We start from the raw sequence: 20,604 nt of genomic DNA on the forward strand, positions 1-20,604 counted from the left end.
ATTTCTAAAAAATCCCAGAAAATTCCTAAAGCCTAATTTAATCCTCTTGGACCTTCTTGAAGCTTCATAGCACCTTTGATGAATATTACATGGCTTTAAATAAATTTACAATTTGAAATACAATGGGAAAAATTAAATTACATCATTGAACTTTCAAACGGCTAAATCAAAGCCTTAATTACATTCAAATAACCTATAAGCTTCATCCATGGCCCAAACACACATCATCATCCATTCACAATTATACATACATCATCATGTATCAATATATATCAATATATTAATTCATACATCAACATACATCAATAAAAATATATATGAATATAATTTTGGATCCATGAATGATGATTTTCATAAAATCATGATCTCTAGTAATGAATCAAACCATGCTCTGATACCACTGTTGGGAAACGTGCAAGTTTTAAAAACTTTTCGAGGGATTTTGATTCATAGGTCTTGATTCATCACATAGAGACAAGTTTTACGCAAAAATAAAATATGATGTATCATTCAATTAACAGATTGAATACTTACATCAAAGGTCTGAGTAAACCTTTAAAACTTTCCTCTAAAGTGAATGTTCTCACTTATTGTAGATCCCTTAGCAAGATGCCTTCTCCTTGGATCTCCATCTTCTTGGTAATTGTTTTGCCTTTAGGAATCACTCATAAGCCTCCATGAATGACCTTGGAAAACTAGGCTTGTGGGAGCCTCCATTAGATGAGAACATAAACCCTAATTTTCTAGAGAGAGAAAATTTATTCCTTTTTCCTTCTCATCAATCCCCCCTAAAATATACATAGACCATGTATATTTATAGGCAACATAAAGGTAAAGAAAAGGAAACAACTAATCCTTCTCAATCTCTAATTCACATGTCTCAAATCTAATATGATTCCAATATCAAGTTGGGCTATGAGTGAGAATCCATTGGGCCTATTATTTTATTGGCTACAATGAATTAATGATTGGCCCGGTCCATGGACCCAATTAAATTAATTCATAAATTAATTTCTACTCCACTAAAAGAAATTAATTGAACTCCAATTAAATAATAAATAACCTCTAAGTCAATGTTGCACTTTGACCCCTCTATGCATAATTAGTTATCGGATAAATAATGCCATCAATCCGACTACTTAATTAATATATTTATTTTGGTACCTTTGATTATTTCTGGCTCGATCACAATAAAACATTTGTTTGACAAAAATAATAATTTAATAAATAAATATATAATAAATCATTTTGTCTAAAATCATACGAAGGCCTTCGAATTTACTTTGTGATCAACCATAATCAATACAAAATAAATACAAGTAGCAATGATACAAATATTGAAAATATAACTCTCTAACTATTAATTACATAACTACCCGAAGTGTCGGTCTAAGGATCCCGAAGAATCCGCCGAACAAATCAAAGTAATTATTAATTAATAAAAGAGTCTATACTTTTCTCATGCTTAAGAGTCAAATGCCATGACGATGATAGGGAGTAATTGCATACGACGGCTCTCGCAATATATCTCAACCTAACGCGGATCCAGTTCAAGTCTTAATTAATTATGAGTCCATCCATAATTACCGATTATGAACAATTTATAATTACTATTTATATATCATGCATTGATTGCCATCACATACATATATATAAATATTTCTTGTAATTAAATGGACACTATCAATTTCATAGTGAATCGAAACATAATACATTGAATTCACCAATTGTATAAAACATAAATATTTCAGAAACGTCAGGAACATATGTCAATTAATTCAAACAGAAATTTGCTATGCCAGGGCATATAAATCCCAACATTTGTCATCAACCAAACTCAATTGGATTAATCATAGCTCTGGTTCTACTTGGAACCGCGTGACTAGTTCTCTGGTTACATGATATACCACTTTCCTTTGGCAAGGTACAGTCGGTAAAGTGAAAATGGTGTTCCTCGAAGATGATGACTTCATTTTGTGAATCAATATTAATTGGTGGTCCATAATCAAGAGCTTGATTTGTTTATTATTGCTAGTTTGTATTTTACATTTTTCTAAAACAGTGAATAATGTTTCTTAAATGCATATCTTTGTGTGTGTTTGTATGTATTAAATTGTTGAGATAGAAACTTCTGCATCATTTTACTATTGACATGAATAGCAGCATTCCTTGGACATGAATTGCAGCATTTCTTAAATGCATATCTTTGTGTCTACTTTTTTTTCGGTTTCTTGGACAGGTGTCTATATACTGTCCTTATTTTATGATTTTAGCAAACTTCTTTGAGAATGTGAGCAGGTCTAAGTTTAAATACTCAGATATATCCAATTGAATTTCAATTTTTATTGTTTAAATGTGGTCTGATTGATTTTGTGGATGTGCCTTTCTTTGGGGATGGTGTTGCTGGATGGTTAATGTTACTTGGTTTGGAATTGGTATTGATTTTCATTGGAGGGTCTAAGTTGTGTGACAACACTCTGAACTTCAGTTTTCCCATTATTCTCATTGTAGTATATATATGGTCTGTAATTTTTGTTTTGCAAACTAAATCCTATTTAGTGAAATTTTTTATGAACTTTTTTATTATTCTTTGAATTTTAGTTATAAATATTTGTGAAGATAATGACTGAAAGAGGATCTCCCTTTACAGGATTTGAAAGACTAATTGGTGCTACTCGATCAGGATAATCAATGGATAAAGGCTGGATGCACCTTAATATAGGCTTGAAATTCATTGCTTTGATTTGAAAGACACATTTGTTAAAGCACTTCCAATTGCATGGCCTATCAAGTACATCAAAATTTGTAAGTTATATGGTCTTTATATATGTTCGATAAAATTCTTTTCTGATTGCACATTTTTAATGCTTTTTATACACACACTCAAGGGGGTCATGTGCCTTTAAGTGACCAATTTTGCAGTGTATTGGGGGTCACGTGCCTTAAGTGACCAATTTTACGGTCTATAAGGGGTCACGTGCCTTAAGTGACCATTTTTTTTTTTTAATTATTGTACATCATTGAATTTACTATATAGAAACACATCATATATTTTAAGAAATATTATATTAGGACCTATTCTTTGCAAATAGAATTTCTCGACACTAAACACGTATATAAATGAAAAGCTTTTGGCCAGTATCATAAATTGCCCTATATAAAGCTTTTGGCTAGGTAATGGAACAATATGTTGTATCCTGATAGACAATTTTATGATCGTGTAGAAATTCAAACTGATACAGAGTTGTTTCACAATAAAGCTTAAAACAAATATTAGAATATAAAGATAGGTTTACTCACCCATGAGGATCTAGATTTCACACTTTTGGCTTTTGAATATTGTGTTGTAGCTTGGGTTGACACAACAAAGGAAGCCTCAATGATTGATTGAATGTCATCTAGTATAATTTATAATAAAGCAAAAATAATAATAAATCAGGGTAAAACAATTAGATTCCTTGCTGGGAATATCACCATTCAAACAATTATAGAATTGCATATATATTTGCATATTTTCTGTATAGTAGGATTATTTTGCACTTTACCCTAGTAATAATGTCAAAATAGAAAGACCATTAATCAAAATACTTACTTAAAACTCATATGTACCTTTCTATGAATAATCCAAGAAACTGGTAGTGAGATTCTAAGACCTTGCTAAGTAAGAGTTGTCTCTGTCATTCTTGGGCCATGTGAATGACCTCCCATGTACACAATATATGGCTATTAAAGAGACCTTTTCTTATGTGTTCGTTGCAGACATGAATCATTCATCAATGTCTAATAGTGACAGGTACAAAAGTTCAATTAAAATATAAATATCCCATAAAATTTCATCTTGGTGCCAAAGTTTTGCCCAGCATTACTTCCTAACCGTCCCTTAAGATAATTATAATAATTAATAATAAATTGTGAAAATAGAAAACAAGACTCTAAGAAGTCAAAGTGACCTTCCATGAGGTCGTGGAACTTAATGAGAACTGATGCGGAAGCAAAGATCGAAAATATGACAAATAAGTCCCCAGGGGCAAAATAGTCATTTCTAAAAACTATGGACTCGGATGCTACCGAGCACACCACTGGAAGGACAACGAAAAACTAATCAAGTTGGACTCAAGAATCGCATGATTCGGAGTCCGGACGAAGGGGATATGAAGCTCCAAAGTCTCATAAAAATTAAACTCTCCGGGTTAAAAATCAGTGCGGCAAGGGTACTTTACAAGGGGTAAAATGGTCTTTTAAGATAGAATTGGATGCAACCATGCATACCGTTGTATAGACCAGCAAAAAATAAAAAACTTAGACTCAAAAATCACTTGATTTGGAGTTGGGACAAAGAAGATATGAAGCCTCAAAGTTTCAAAAAAACCAAATTTCTGGGTTCAAATCTAGGCAGGACCTACGCAGATTTTTGGACTTCAAATATGGTTTTAAGGGCTTAAACCACATTTTTTGGCAAAAAGTTGTGAACAAACCACCCCCCCCCCCCCAAATCATGTTTTCTACATGACCATGTCAAGAAAAGATTTTATTTTACAAGTGAAATACCCAAAATGCCCCTTAGATCAGCATTTTTTTCCGAAAAAACCTGGAACGCACCAGGTTTCCAGATCTGCGAGTTATTTTCTGCATCAAAACGATTTTTTTTGTAAAAACACAGAGAAAACCGCCCCTAAAATCATGTTTTCTACCCAACATATGAAAGAAAATGAAAAAAATACACTGTGAAGTACCCAGAATGCCCCTAGATCAGAAAAGGGCAAGAGGATTAAAAAGCTGCTATATGCATAACAGAAAGCTAAACTTTGCATGGTATTTCAGGCACCAAGGTGACATTTTCTGGAAAAACACGAAGAAGAAACCTCCCCTAAAATCACATTTTCTAAGTGACCATGTCAAGGTCGGAATTTATTTCCAAAAAAAATATCCCAAAATGCCCTTAAACCGGATTATGCAAGAAAAATGTGAAATGAGTCCATAGGAGGCTCAAATCACAAAGGAAAGGGTTTTTCTTGAAAACGACCATGCACGTAGACGTAACTTACTTATTTGGATGCGCTACAATGATCCATGGCATAAAAATACCGTCAATGCAAAATCCGACTCCCCAACGGGCAAAAAGGCAAAAATGAACAAGAAAAGGGAAATTTGAAAACCAAAATTATCAAATGATTTCAAATTACCATTTGGCCCTTGGCCACACTTCAAACATAATTTATAAGACCTTATGAAAGAATAAAAATGGAATTACCACACCCGATACAAAAGTTATGAAGTAATGACGTAGCATTTTTCAATATTTTCATAATATTTCATGAAATCAAAAGTTACGTAGGATATAAATTAGATGTTATTGGCCTATGGCCTCATCTCATACATGTCAAATACATTGTAAAGAGTGTACTTATGTACACGTTAAATGATTTGAATCAAATATACACATTTTGACATATAAGGCTACAAGTGGCATTTCAAGCCAACTTTTACAAGAATTGAAACCTTCAAGGCTACAAATCATCCAAGCAATATGAGAATCTCGAACGTTGATTCCTGTACCTGAAAAATGTCCCCACTATGTGGGTGAGTAACATAAAGCTACTCGTAGGAGATGAGCATGCATCGACCTAACATTTTACAATTCTATCACCTTAAGGTGAAACATGTTAAAAGGGCTCATGCCACCTAACGTCTATGTCAAAATGAGACTCAAGGATCATCCTAAGCTACTCATGCAATTGAAATGAATAACGACATACAAGTATACATACTCAAGTACACTAAATCATATTAAAACATGATACACAACATACAAGCATACATTTCCAAGTATACTAAACCATATTAAGATAAGTCATGAAATGTCTAAGCATATGTACACAAGTATACATTTTATATGGAAATCTCATAAATCAAGTATACGAACACAAGTATACTAAGCTAAAAAAGATACACTTAAAATAAGGATACACGGCACAAGTATAGTAAATGAAATTTAAACTCACGGAGCAAGTATATAAGTTCAAGTATACTAAGTAGGATTCAAATATCCAAAGCAAGCATCAATTCTCAAGCTACAAGTAATCCATGATTAACAACTTGAAATTAAATGTGAAATCAAATAGTGGAAAGACTAGGACATGCAGTTGCTAGACCAAGCAAGTATTTTCGGGTAATTACTACCCACAAAGTACCACCTAGTGCGCACATGCATAAGTTATTCTGGGCAATTACGACCCACAAGGTACTACCTTGTGCGCACTTATGACTTAGAAGACTCTTGTCTCCGTACTAGAGCCAAACCCTAGCCATCACGTGAAATATACCCCTACAAGCTTCCCAAAATCAATAAGTTCAAAACTTATACCAAAATCAATAAGTTAGACCAAACTTATATCAAAATCAATAATGCATAAAACCATCTTCCATGCACAAATAAGGTTGAATCCACACAAACCATGTCCTAGGATTCAGATCTAAATAGCATATGACATGTCAAGTCTCTAATATGCAATTATACACAAAGTAAGAATATTTTACAACAATTGAATCACATTACCATCCTAAGCCACAAGTATTAAATAAGCTTCAATTTAGTAACAAGCTTTCAAGGTAAACAATTGTAATATTCTAACAAGCTATATACCTACACAAGATATATTTATACAAGCTTTACAAGTCAATGATATTCTATATCATGCTAAGTCCAATTACCATTTTAAGAGGCCCCAAGTACCAATTCTACATCCAATTAGTAATATGCTCACAAGGTAATTAATTTCACTATATTAAAAGCGATTTTCAACCTAATTAATCCTAAAAAAACTCAAATTAATATATGTTAAAGGATATAGCATAGTCTTTACATATATTATACCCAAAATCAATTTAAGTGACTACAACACTTAAAAATAAAATTAATTAAGCTAATTAATTAATTTTCTCTAGATTTTCAAACATATCTAAATGTCCTCAATTTAATATATGTTAAAAAACTCACTAAGGCCTACTTTAATATCACATTACAAGTTGATTCCATGCTTGATACAACTAGGTGAATTAAACTTTCACAAAAGATAAATATTAAATAAAATTTGCAATTCTTATTCAAATAATCCCAATTTAATATATATCAATCACTATACCAAGGCCAAAATTTCTAGCATACCACAATTTAATTCTAAGTTGCCTAGCATCATGAGAATTAAATCTTAAACAAAGAAAATAATTAAATAAAATTCTATAACTTGAACAAGGCATGCTCACAAGTTGTATATGCTCATATAACAATCAATACAACATTAATATAACCCTAAAATGTCCCCTACCTCAATTTGAAATGAAAATCTCAAAAGCCACCTAAGCGAAACGGCTCCGAATCCGACAATACTTCGGGGTTTTTTCGGGGACAACGCCGTGAACAGGAATCCCAAGAAAGCCCCATGAAAATCACAACTTGACCTCAAACCTGAACTTCATCAATGGTCAAAAATGGATTCTAATAAGGGTGAAAGAAGCGCGTAGTCAAGACAAATACAAAACGCGAAGGCACTATGACTTTATAACAAAGGGAAGGAGGTTTAAATGAGAGGAGAAGGGTGGCAGCCTCCCTTGGGCTGCCATGGAAGATCCAGGTCATGCATGGAGAGGGGAGAAGATTACTTTTTTGACTTTAAGTCCCCCTATTTATAGAAAATCTCAAAAAGTGCCCCGAACAGGTCCCGCCGGGTCCGGAAAAGTGAAATTTGAGTAGATGCGCTCAAACGGCAAAACTTTGTGAATGAAAAAAGATTTAAAATGAGAAAATATGAACAATGGAAGAAACGGCGTCAGAAACTGAGTCCCGAGCAGAAAGTTATTGCAAAAATGCCTCGTTTTGAGCCTGGATCCTCGTACGGGATTCATTTTCACTTTTCGTCGAGTCGTGTACTCATAGAATTCCGACCCTAGGGAGTACCATAATTGGTCCAATTAATTCTACATCTTGAACACTGATTGCTACTTTATCAATAGGAATTGGAAGTGGATAATAGAAATCTCTTTAGTTGTTGCCTCACTATCTTTATTTTTTGTATGGTGATTATTTGATTTGAATTCTTGATCTACAGTTACATCATATATGTCATTATAGTTCCAATCTTCATCATGTTCTTTAAATTTAAGATGAAACCTAGAAGTTCTATGACGACGTATAGTGAATGAGTTAGTGTGATTCTTCAAATTTTTAGAATAATCTTCGTTTAATAAACTATCAGATTTACTTAGAAGATAATAAGTCATTATCATATGATCCATTATGATAATTATTGCAATTTACATCATGTTCTTCAAATTTAAGATAGACCTAAAAGTTCTATTATTCCTTATAGTGAATGAGTAAGTGTGATTCTTCATATTTTGAGAATAATCTTTGTTTAATAAACTATCAGAATTACTTGGAAGATAATCATGTACGTTCTTTTTACTTGATTTTTCACTATCATTATGATACTTATTTATATTAGCTTCAAAAATTGTGTAACAACCCGGTCATTTGCCTTCCTTTCCTTTTTCCTAAAATTTTACGAATGAATTTTTTTCGTTTAATTTTCTTTTCTGAGCTCTGTTTCGTATCGCTTAGTGTCATCTCAAGTGCTCGGAATTGGTTCCTGAGACTCTTTTCCGTGGATTGATAACTTCCTTTGAGGACCGAGTCATTTATGCATTTTCACTTTTCGGACACTATGCGTCTTTCGTCCTTTTCCCTGTTTCGTCTTTTTCCCAATTCTGTCTTTTCCCCATTTGTCACATTGTTGGCACAACCTCACTTCTCATGCTCGGAGTTAGTTTTTGACTTCACGTGCCTTCATCTTCAGTGGTTTCCTCGAAATATGTATCTTTACTTTTGCAAGAAAGTACTCTGGTTGCTCCCGGTGTCCATAGGGGCATGGATGCAAAGTTCTTTGAAATTATTTTATTTTCTTGGGGTGTTTTTCATAAATATCTTTTGAAGATATATTATTTTAGAGGTTTTTAAGAAAATATTTTTGGAAGATATTTTCATTCTGGGCCAAAATGCAGTTTTCATTTTTGGAGGGGCCATTGTGCAATTAATGAAAGTTAGTGCAAAATGTCTTGTTTTGAGCCTGGATCCTTGTACAGGATTCATTTTTACATTTTGTCAAGTTGTGTACTCTTGGAATTTCCTCCTGGTTGATGTTTTTCAGTTTCAGGGTTTTTGGCCCCGGTTTGCGCCAAACTTGTTTTGGGCATAACTTTCTGTTCGGGACTCGGTTTTGGACGCCGTTTCTTCCGTTATTCATATTTTATCATTTTGAATCTTTTTCATTCACTAAAGTTTTTCCATTTGAGTGCATCTGCTCAAATTTACTTTTTCGGACCCGGCGGGGCCCATTCGGGTCACTTTTTGAGATTTCTATAAAATGGGGGGTGAGATATTTCATTTTTCATCTTCTCCCCTCTTCATGCATGACCTGGAGCTCCCATGGCAGCCCAAGGGGTGCTGCCATCTTCTCTCTCCTCTTTCGGTTCACTTTTCTTTGATGGAAAGTCTTCGGCCTTAACGTTTGTTGTTCCCCTCGCCGTGCTCTACCTTTCCCCCTTATTAGAATTCAGTTTTAACCATTTCTTGAGTTTGGTTTTGAGGTCAAGTTATGATTTTCATGGGGCTTCTTGTGGATTCTTGTTCACGGTGTTGTCCCCGACAAAACCTCTCGGTATCGTCGAATTCGGAGCACTTTTATTTTGGTGGGCCTTTGGGATTTTCATCTTAAATTGAGGTAGTGGATGTTCTAGGTTTAAATTCTTGTTATATAGCATGCTTGTGATACTAATACTACTTGTTTGCATGATTAAATATAAAATCTAGAGATTTTATTATTTATTTTTCTTGTACGTGATCTAATTTTCCCAGTTGCTCATGACTTGGTTTAAATATGTAGCATGATTTTATATTGCTCCTTGATATGCTCATCGTCGTGTATTAAAATTGAAACATTTGAATAAGTATTAAAGATTTTATTTAATATTTATCTTAGGTGAAAGATTAATTCACATGGCCTTAACTAGCTTGAAATCAATATGTGTTAGCATATTAAATTAGGCCTTAGCATGCTCTCCAACATAGTTGAATTTGAAAGTGATTGGAGGTGTTTTGAAAATTAGTAATTATTAATTAATTTGATTAATTAATTTGCCCTGAGTGCACTATTCACTGTATTTAAATTCTGACTTGATATTCTTGACTTACATGACATATAGCTTCACATATATTTGATTTAGAATATCCGGTTAGGTTTTCAAACCCTTCATTTAATTAAATTCCTTGTTTAAGATTTAATCCTCATGGTGATATACAACTTGGAATTGAATTGTGGCATGTTAGAAAATTAAGTTTAGATATAGTTGTTCACATATATTAAATTAGGATTAATTGCATGAGAATTGCAACTTTTAATTTATATTTAACTTTAGTGAAAGGTTAAGTCACATTGTCTTAAATTGAATGAAATAAACTTGTAATGTGATATTACATTAGTCCTTGGCATATTCTCAAAGATATGTTAAATTGAGAGCATTTGGTTAAGTTTGAAAATCTAGAGATTTTAATTAAAAGAATTAATTAAAATCTATTTTGTGGTCCCATTAACTTAATTAAGGTTTTAACTTGATATTTGTATTGGTCATGACTTGTTTACTAGTATATATTAATTTGGGACTATCTGAAGTTGTTTTAGAACAGTGGGATTTAAATTTGTGATGAGCACTGAAAAGTGCGCATTTAAACCCGTTAAGCTTAAGCATTCTAGTACCTTTATCTATCTTACTTTGCCGTTTTAGACTTATTATGTGTTATTTATATTTTCAGGCACTAATCCCAAAATTAAGCTAACTCAGCCAAATAAGAGCTTAATTGAAGCAATCCTGAGATAAACCAAAGGAGGGAGCAAAGTGGAGAAAGAAAGGAGCAAAAAGGAATCAAGTTGTGCAACTGAAAAGTTCGATCGATTTAACTTAGAGTTCGATCGATCGAACATCTATGATCGATCACAGTACTTCTCGATAGATCCAACCTCGGCCTTTGCTGAAATTCCAAGTTCGATCGATCAAACATCACCTTCGATCGATCGAACCATATTTTCTCCTATTCAAATGATTGATCTTATCCACAGCTGTACGCCTACCAACCTTGAAAATATCTTGAAAATATCCCAGCCTTGTCATTATCCGGAGGAGTCAGACCACTTCGATCGATCCAAGATGCAGTTCGATCGATCGAACCCATTTTCGATCGATCCAAGTTAAGGTTCAATCGATCGAACTTCCTCTAGCGAGAAAAAGTTAAAGTCCAGCTCATTTATTCCGTCCTTCATCCAATGATTGGAGAATATGCCTTGCACGACCACAGCTCATCATGGGGTGTATTTGACCTACCTATATAAGGAATATGATACACTTTTTGAGGGATTGTCTTGTCACACATTGAAAATTGATCTTAGAGGCTATTCTTGGAGAGGAGGAAGGAGGGAAGCTAGAGCACCATTGGAGGAGATCTTCACCAACAAGGAGCAGCCATAGAGTTAGCCCTTGAGGGTTGGATCATCACTACCATGAGTGGCTAGACATCCTCTTGGAGCTAGAGTTAGCCCCAAGCATGCTTTCTATACTCTAATCTTGTGTATTATTGAGGGATTAGTGTTGTATGATACATCTTGATATTCATGTATATATAAATCTTGATTATTTCATGGTTTGTATGGTTTAATGCTTCCAATTGACTATTCTATTCTATCTATATGTCTATGTATGCTAGAGTAGGATATTCATGTGCTTATCTCTAGATTTAGTATTTTTGATGCATGTCTATGTGTATTGATGCTATAGATCTAGAGATTATCAAGATGATATGCTTAATGAATGCTATTTTGGTTCATTTGATGGTTTATGCCTATTCTTGATGGTTTGTGCCTCTCCCTTAGTCTAGATAGATTTATTTTCATGCTAGTAGTGTAGATTTAGTGTAGTGGTAGTGTAATGTTAGATGGGAGGACAATCTACTCTTGATATTTGATGTTCCATGCTTGTGAGTCCAAATGGCATATTCCTCTAATATTGTGTTGTATGTGGATTGTGAGCTTAATGAAGGATTAATGACTTGTTTTGATCTATTGTGCTATCCCCATGTTGTCTAGACAATATATACTCTATTGTTTAGATATATTGTGCTCTTCACATGATGTTTAGACAATACTTGCTTGATTTGTCATCCTTGCCAATTAAATCAACCTAATGCACACACACCCTTATCATATTGCAATACATCCATTACCCTCAATTGATCACTTGTTAGTGGTATAGAAAAGTATTACTTGGTGGTGATCTCTACACCCCAAGACCTCTCTCTCTCTCTTGTTTATTTCATATTATTTTTTTTAGTTGAATTCAATTTAGCTTAATCAACCAACTAATCAATTGTGTGATCACTCGACCTACTAACCCTAATTACCATAGTTTCACAATTCGATACACCATCAAATCCCTTGGGACGTTCCCTACTCGCCCTATTTATATTTTATATAGAGAAAGGTAGTAGTGGCTTTTTATAAATGTAAAACTTGGCCACCTCCTAAATTCACAACTCTTCAAGCTTGACTTGGTATCGCGACCCTTGCAAAGGACCGGTCAGTTTTTGGTGCCATTGCCGGGGATTTTAAATTGGCAACGTCGAATTGTGAAATTCAATTAGGATTATTACTCTTTTGATCGTGTCTTTACTTTCTTTTTATTTTCTGTTTTTGATTGCTTATTGAATTTGTTCTCCATTGACTAGGTGCATTGAGCAAGGAGCTAGCAAAGTAATTCCAAGCTAAGGAGCAAAGCAAAGCAAAGGAAAATTGCTTAAAATGAAAAATTGTTAAGTAAAATTGCTAAGCTAAGCTTTTAATTTTGGAGTTGAAGTGCTAAAGGACTATTGTGAGACCTTCTTACTCAATCTCCTTAGTTAAATCGGGGGCCTATGTGGAGGCATTTATTTGACATACATTGCATTTGAAAATTGTGGTTGTGAAGTTTAATTGCATTTTTGAGAAAGTTGCTTATTCGTGTTGCATTGTGCATGCATGGTCGTCGTTCATTGAGACCTACTCTTGTCCCTCTTGATTTACATTTAGAATCCACTATTAGGAATCCAAGGGGAAGAAGAAGTTCACATAGAACTAATCTACCAATGGACGCTCTCAATGATGATCATGTTGAAGACCTTGGTCACATAGACCAATAAGGCATCCTTCATCCTAATGTGCAAAATGATAATATGCAAGTTCCATTAGGCATGCCTAGGCCATACATTCATCAACCTCCTCAACAACAAGGCCAAATTCTAATGGGAATTCCAAGGCCAATGTATGCACCACGACCCCCCATCATTAATCAAGCTCAATATAACCAAGGTGTCCATGTTGCACCTCAAGTTGCTAATCCACCACTCGCATTGAGAGATCACTATGTGCCTAATGAGTATAATGCACCCACATGCATTCAATTGCCACCATTTAGAGCACACCATTATGAGATTAAAGCACAAACTATCCAAATGCTACCTAACTTTCATGGACTTCCTAGTGAAGAACCTTACAAGTATTTGGATGAGTTTTTGAAGTTTGTTCTACCGTTCGATACACGGACATGCCGGAAGAAGTTTTAAGGCTGAAACTTTTTCCATTCACCCTTAAAGATAAGGCGAAGTATTGGTTTAACAACCTTAGGCCTTTTTCTATAACTTCTTGGGCAGAAATGTAACAAGAATTTTTGAAAAAGTACTATCCGGTTTCTAAGACCAATGCTATGAGAACCGCCATTAGAGAATTCACACACGGGAAGGGAGAAACTTTCCACGAGGCATGGGAACGCTTCAATGAATTGCTTAGGAAGTGTCCTCACCATGACATGCCTAAATGGCAATTGGTCCAATTCTTCTTTGAAAGCTTATCGGACAATTATAAAGGCATGGTTGATGCTTCAATGGGAGGTTCTTATATAGACCGGCAAGAGGAAGACGTGTGGCGTCTTTATGAGAGCATGAGTGAAAACTTTTTGCATAGAACATTGTCATCTAGGAATGGTAGAAATTCTTAAGGTAGGAAGAGTGTTGGCTTGCATCAAGTTGACCACTCAAATGATATAACCGCCGAGATGAAGTCTTTATCTCAAAAGTTTGATCAATTGATCAATCAAAACTTGGCAAATCAAGTGTCTTCCTTTCATAACCATTCTCCTAGAGCTCAAAATGAATCTTGTATGACTTGTTCTAGTGTTCTTCATTCTACTTCTAATTGTCCTCATGGACAAATTCAAAATGAACCCATTGAGCAAGTTAATGCAACATTTGTGAACCAAGGGAACAATCCTTATGGTAACCATTACAATCCCGGTTGGAGGAATCATCCTAATTTTTCTTGGAAAAACCAAGGGGAGGGCTCAAACTCTTCCCAAGCCGGTTTTCAAGGGAAATACATTCCACCTCCACTTCAAAACCAAGGATCCCAAGGTTCAAGACCGTATAACTCACAAGGAAATCAATTTGCTAGTTCTCATTTTCCTAACCAATCATATTCTCAAGGAAATTCTAGAGGTTCCGCTTTTGAGGAAAAGGTTTTAAATGCTTTGGGCACTCTAAAAGGTTTTGAGGAAAAGGTTGCATTCTCATTCTCAATCAATTGCCAAGCTAGAAACCCAAGTAGGGCAAATAGCTGAAACACTTAATGCTAGAGAGAAGGGAAAGATGCACATGAATGCCCCAATCAAACAACAATGTGTTGTAGAAACCAAATCCTCATTGAAAGGGCATAATGTTGAGCATGTCAATGCGGTAACAACCTTGAGAAGTGGTAGGGTAGTAGACAATCAAGTTAGAATGCCTAATGAAGAGAGTGAACCAGTACAACCTCAAGTTGTCACCCGTCCCGTTCCACACACTATTCCTCCTTCATTGCATGTGCATGATCTTGAGAATGAGAAGCCCTCAAATTGTGAGTTGAAAGATGATTTCCAAAGAGATTCATTGAAAACAGTGTTGAAAAATGTGTTTGAGAAAAGTTCTTTGAAAAATGTTATTCATGATTCTTCTTTGAAAAGTGATTTGAAATCTAATGAATTGAATAAGTCCAATGCTGAGAATTCTTTGAAAGAAAATGCTGAAAGAGTTTTTGAAAAAGCTCCATTTCCGGACGCCTTGAAATGGTCCATTTCAAAAGAAAGGCCAAAGACCAAGAATAATGAGATAATGGATATGTTCAGGGAAGTCAAAGTCAATCTTCCACTTTTGGATGCAATTAAGCAAATTCCGGCTTATGCCAAATTCTTGAAGGACTTATGCACCCAAAAGCGGAAGAACAAGAGTCAAACATCAAAGAAAGTGGTCTTAACCGAACAAGTGCGTTCCATTCTACAACACAACACTTTGTCAAAGTTTAAGGACCCCAGTGCACCTACAACATCTTGTATCATTGGTGAACATGTCATCAATCGGGCACTTCTTGACTTAGGGGCTAGTGTTAACCTTCTTCCCTATTCGGTTTATGTCAAATTGGGCCTAAGTGAATTGAAACCGACGTCGGTGGTTTTACAACTTGCCGACCGATCCATTAAGAAGCCTAGGGGGATAATTGAGGATGTGTTATTAAGATTGATAAGTTCTTCTTCCCAGTTGACTTTGTCGTTATTGACACGGAACCGATGCCCAATCCAAAGAACCAAATTCCAGTTATCCTTGGCCGTCCTTTCTTAGCAACCTCAAATGCCAACGTAAATTGTAGGACGGGGATAATGAAGATTTCTTTTGGGCACATGAGAGTGAAGTTGAACATCTTTAACCCCACACCCAATCCATTTGACAAATATGAGGAAGAGGTTAATGTGGTAGAGGAATATCATGATCTTGCTTGTGAAAGGAATGAGCTTTTGTGTATGAACAATGTTTCAAAGCCTTCATCTTCATCTTCAGCATTGCATGCAAGAAAAGTGATTCGAACTCTTGTTGTGAAAGGGCGTGGAAGCCCAAGGAAAGTTTTGACAAGGAACTCAAGACGTCTTTTGAGTTTACCCCAACAAGTTCTTCCAAGAACCATTTGTTGGGAGTGACTCGAAACATCTCTCATCCCAAAAAGGAGGGGATGCATTGCAAGATCTTTGATCCGGGTTAAAAGAACCCTAGGTCTTGCTAGAGACGTTAAAGACTAGCACCGAAATTCATAGGATGTCAAAACCCTATTCCTCCCTCATTTCTATCTTGCATTTTGATTCTTGCGAAGTCTAGATACTGTTTTTATGGTTCATATACATTGGAAGGAACTGAGTAAGGGATTACATGAGCATTCAAGTCATTTTGAGCATTTAGGCATAATTTCGATTGATCCAAGTTTTGGTTCGATCGATCGAACATTGGTTCGATCGATCCAACTATGGACTCGATCGATTCAGCTCTCATTTTGCACCCAACACTTAGAAAAATTTTGGACCTGCATCCAAATTCCAAAATGCATGCTCTCAGGATCTCAAAATTTTTGAAAGTTCGATCGATCGTAAACCATTTCGATCGATCGAACTATCTTTCGATCGATCCAACATGTGGTTCGATCGATCATGAGTCCCAACACTTAAAAAAATTTTTAGGCCTCATCCATTTTTCAAAAATGTATGCTCTCGGGACTTTTCAAAATTTTTCATGTTCAATCGATCGAATTCAAAGTTCGATCGATCCAAGGTTCCAACACGTGTCAACTCTTGAGCCTTTAAACTTGTACATTCTTTATCCTCTTCGATCGATCGAAATCTTTCTTCGATCGATCGAAATTTGCATCTCATTAAGTTAATTTCCTTTGATTTTTCAAAATTCAAAATTCAAATTCAAAAAAAAAAAAAAATTTAGAGTGGAGACCTAGGTTCGATCGATCGAACTTAATATTCGATCGATCGAACTCTGCATATCGTATTTTTAAAATATATATGCTTTCATTTCTTTTATTCTGGATCTGTATTATACTGTCACTGTTACTGTATTATACTTTGCAGCCGGTCTGTCGGCTTTATTATTTTATTGATGTACCTGCACTTTATATTCTCTATATATTGCTTTTTGATTATGGATGTCTCTTAGTATCTCATATTTGTATGTTTGACTCCATCAGGTACACCACAGTGACTTCAAAGAGAGAGTGCTGCCCAATTTTTCAGGACCACTCTTACACCTCTCTCTCTATTCTCTATTTATCCCATTTTACACTTGCATGTCCACTGTGCACTGATTATCCTACTTTGTTATCTAATGAGTTTATCCGAGTGCAAATTTTTGAGGACCACAGTTTATCCCAAGTTTGGGGGGGCCATGCCACCCACTTTGGATACTTCTATCCCGATCATTCATGTCTACAGCACTGGTATACTCTTTCCTTTGCTCTCTTCACACATTGAGGATAATGTGCAGTTTAAGTTTGGGGGTATTGGTGTATGTTTCAGTGTTGCTTTAAAATTCAAATTTTGAGCATGTTTTGTGTATTTGAGGGATATTTCTATACTTGGTCCATTTCTAGCTATGATTTTGATCTTTTGAGGACTATATTGCTTAAAATTTAAAAATTGTTTGACTTGAGAGTCCAATACTCCTTGTATGCCTTTTGAATGCCATTTAGGAGTAAATTTTTCAAAAAAAAAAAAAAAAAAATTATTAATATCATGCTTGCACTTGTGGTCCACATAATCCTGATTTTGTGATTGTTTTGAGATTCATTCTAGGATTCTACACTAGCACCAGCGCACGCTAGCATTCAATTGTGGGGTATATGCTTTGTTGATTATTGAATTGGTTATATCCCAATTAGGCTAGTAGTGCATTGAAAGCTTTCATTCTTGATAAAGGTGGATAACAACCCCTTTTCATTGAGTAGCCGGGATTCTTGCCTCATTAAGCAGTGAACTTCTTGCGCCGAAAGGTGGAGGGCCCAAACTCTAGGTTAATAATTGAAAAAAAAAAAAATGCAATAAAAGTGAGGACTTCTCCCAAAAGGCGAGAAGTGGGAAATGATTAGATGGTTGTTGTCTTGATTTGTAGCCTAGTTGATTTGAGTTTGTAAGTTCGTTGGGGTGTCTTAACACCTAATGCCCTAAAGCCATCTGGTTTGGGAGTCATTGACCTAAAGCTCGCTACATGAATCTTCTAGAAAGCTTAAGAGATCAACACATTGCACAATATGTCCATCTTTGATCCTCAATAAAAAAAAAAAAAGAAAAAGAGTGAAAAGAATAAGCGCACCTAGAACAATAAAGCTTTAATAAAAGGTCCACTCTCTTATCTTGATGATCGGTACTAGATTTGTGTGCTAGTTTGAGGGTAAGGATGTGATTACTTCTCTAGTTGGCTAAGATAGCAACACACTTGATGCCAGACCACTCAAAAAAGGATTCTAGACTTGTTTCGATTTTCATGATCATTTTCTTGGTGTGTGGAGGACCATACTTGCTTGCTTGATATTGAAATTTTGGGAGATTGCTTAGAAACGGTTGAAAAATTGCATACTTAAGGTAGTTTTCTCCCAATGCTTGTTTGCAATATTGGTGCCTCTTTTGAAAGAATGAGCTTAATGTTTGTGGGTACCATTTCTGGAAACCCTCACGAGACTTTACTCGTCCACTAGGGGTAACCTAGGGGTTTAAAAGGCTTGTTGCATATGCTAAATGCAATCGTGTTCCCTACGAAAATGGTGTTATCATTTTACTTGCTTTCCAGTTTATACTTGTATTGTTGTTTATTTCATTCATTTACTTCTTAGTTCATTGCTAGGGACTAGCAATATTTAAGTTTGGGGGTGTGATGAGCACTGAAAAGTGCGCATTTAAACCCGTTAAGCTTAAGCATTCTATTACCTTTATCTATCTTACTTTGCCGTTTTAGACTTATTATGTGTTATTTATATTTTCAGGCACTAATCCCAAAATTGAGCTAACTCAGCCAAATAAGAGCTTAATTGAAGCAATCCTGAGATAAACCAAAGGAGGGAGCAAAGTGGAGAAAGAAAGGAGCAAAAAGGAATCAAGTTGTGCAACTGAAAAGTTCGATCGATCCAACTTAGAATTCGATCGATCGAACATCTATGATCGATCACAGTACTTCTCAATAGATCCAACCTTGGCCTTTGCTAAAACTCCAAGTTTGATCGATCGAACATCACCTTCGATCGATCGAACCCTATTTTCTCCTATTCAAATGATTGATCTTATCCACAGCTGTACGCCTACCAACCACTTTTGTCTTTTTCCCCATAAATATCTTGAAAATATCCCAGCCTTGTCATTATCCGGAGGAGTCAGACCACTTCGATCGATCCAAGATACAATTCGATCGATCGAACCCATTTTCGATCGATCCAAGTTAAGGTTCGATCGATCGAACTTCCTCTAGCGAGAAAAAGTTAAAGTCCAGCTCATTTATTCCGTCCTTCATCCAATGATTGGAGAATATGCCTTGCACGACCACAGCTCATCATAGGGTGTATTTGACCTACCTATATAAGGAATATGATACACTTTTTGAGGGAGTGTCTTATCACACATTGAAAATTGATCTTAGAGGCTATTCTTGGAGAGGAGGAAGGAGGGAAGCTAGAGCACCATTGGAGGAGATCTTCACCAACAAGGAGCAGCCATGGAGTTAGCCCTTGAGGGTTGGATCATCACTACCATGAGTGGCTAGACATCCTCTTGGGGCTAGAGTTAGCCCCAAGCATGCTTTCTATACTCTAATCTTGTGTATTATTGAGGGATTAGTGTTGTATGATACATCTTGATATTCATGTATATATAAATCTTGATTATTTCATGGTTTGTTTGGTTTAATGCTTCCAATTGACTATTCTATTCTATCCATATGTCTATGTATGCTAGAGTAGGATATTCATGTGTTTATCTCTAGATTTAGTGTTTTTGATGCATGTCTATGTGTATTGATGCTATAGATATAGAGATTATCAAGATGATATGCTTAATGAATGCTATTTTGGTTCATTTGATGGTTTATGCCTATTCTTGATGGTTTGTGCCTCTCCCTTAGTCTAGATAGCTTTATTTTCATGCTAGTAATGTAGATTTAGTGTAGTGGTAGTGCAATGTTAGATGGGAGGACAATCTTCTTTTGATGTTTGATGTTCCATACTTGTGAGTCCAAATGGCATATTCCTCTAATATTGTGTTGTATGTGGATTGTGAGCTTAATGAAGGATTAATGACTTGTTTTGATCTATTGTGCTATCCCCATGTTGTCTAGACAATATATGCTCTATTGTTTAGATATATTTTGCTCTTCACATGATGTTTAGACAATACTTGCTTGATTTGTCATCCTTGCCAATTGAATTAACCTAATGCACACACACCCTTATCATATTGCAACACATCCATTACCCTCAATTGATCATTTGTTAGTGGTATAGAAAAGTATTGCTTGGTGGTGATCTCTACACCCCAAGACCTCTCTCTCTCTCTTGTTTACTTCATATTATTTTATTTAGTTGAATTCAATTTAGCTTAATCAACCAACCAATCAATTGTGTGATCACTCAA

General features: G+C 35.3%; 1 protein-coding gene and 1 non-coding gene across 2 annotated transcripts in view; both read right to left on the reverse strand.

The window, feature by feature from the left end:
• Positions 1 to 20,604, reverse strand: part of LOC132280955 (uncharacterized) — a 71,101-nt gene that overhangs the window by 31,884 nt on the left and 18,613 nt on the right. The gene's annotated exons all lie outside the window — the stretch shown is intronic.
• LOC132287560 (small nucleolar RNA R71) lies at positions 13,835 to 13,943 on the reverse strand. Its single transcript, XR_009473065.1, has one exon. It is a non-coding gene; the product is annotated as a small nucleolar RNA R71 (small nucleolar RNA).

The sequence above is a fragment of the Cornus florida genome, unplaced genomic scaffold, assembly GCF_030987335.1.
Source record: "Cornus florida cultivar Cherokee Brave unplaced genomic scaffold, ASM3098733v1 CherokeeBrave_3.0.0_Hap2_Chr11, whole genome shotgun sequence".
Taxonomy (NCBI): Eukaryota; Viridiplantae; Streptophyta; class Magnoliopsida; order Cornales; family Cornaceae; genus Cornus; species Cornus florida.